The sequence below is a fragment of the Hevea brasiliensis genome, chromosome 9 (genome assembly GCF_030052815.1).
Source record: "Hevea brasiliensis isolate MT/VB/25A 57/8 chromosome 9, ASM3005281v1, whole genome shotgun sequence".
NCBI classification, from domain to species: domain Eukaryota; kingdom Viridiplantae; phylum Streptophyta; class Magnoliopsida; order Malpighiales; family Euphorbiaceae; genus Hevea; species Hevea brasiliensis.
Window position 1 is genome coordinate 55,289,724 of NC_079501.1, and position 857 is coordinate 55,290,580.

General features: G+C 42.1%; 1 non-coding gene across 1 annotated transcript; it reads right to left on the reverse strand.

Moving 5' to 3' along the window:
• Positions 1-214: 214 nt before the first annotated feature.
• On the reverse strand, positions 215-321 carry LOC131183666 (small nucleolar RNA R71). The gene has a single exon (XR_009151705.1). It is a non-coding gene; the product is annotated as a small nucleolar RNA R71 (small nucleolar RNA).
• Between the last annotated feature and the right edge of the window lie 536 nt (positions 322-857).

Sequence of the window (857 nt, forward strand, 5' to 3'; positions counted from 1 at the left end):
TCCACACTATCACCTCTAGTGCTTTCTTGCCCTATGAGATACATTCAAGATAAATGGAGTCTCTGATCAAGCTATAAGACTCAGAGCATTGCCATTCTTCCTTTGAGATAAAGCAAGGAAGTGGTTACTCTCTCAACCAGCTGGAACATTCACCATTTGGGAAGACCTCTCGCAAGCTTTTCTAGTAAGGCATTTCCCACCTGTGAAGACTGCAAAATTGAGGGTTGAACTCAACACCTTTAGGCAAAAGGAAGGTGAATCACTCTATGATACATGGGAGAGATATAAAGATTTACAGAGGGAATGTCCACACCATAGCATATAAGATTGGCTCTTAGTTCAAAATTTCTATAATAGGTTATTGCCCTCTATAAGGAGCATAGTAGATTCAGCTGTGGAAAGAGACTTGATAGAGAAAATAGTAGGAGAAGCCCTTGAACTTCTGGATAGGGTCGCTTATCACATCTATGAGTGACCGAATGAAAGGGGAGATATAAGAAGAACAATAGGGATCCTAGAATTGGATGCCCTAAGCATGATAAATGCTCAGTTTGACCAGCTCACCAAAAGGCTTGACAGAATGCAAGCCAATGCTATAGGGATGAGCAACCAACACTACGACAGCTGTGGAGGAGGGTGTATGACTTCAGAATGCAATAACTTCAATGAAACCTCTATAGAATAGCTAAACTATGTGAATAATGGAGGAAACTTCAACCAGAGGCAGCTCAACAATCCATATTCAAACACTTACAACCCTGGATGGAGAAACCACCCTAACTTCTCATGGTCTAACTCACAGAATCGACCCATGAAGAAGCAGCAAGGGTACAGACCACCAGCATCCCCAGGTTTTC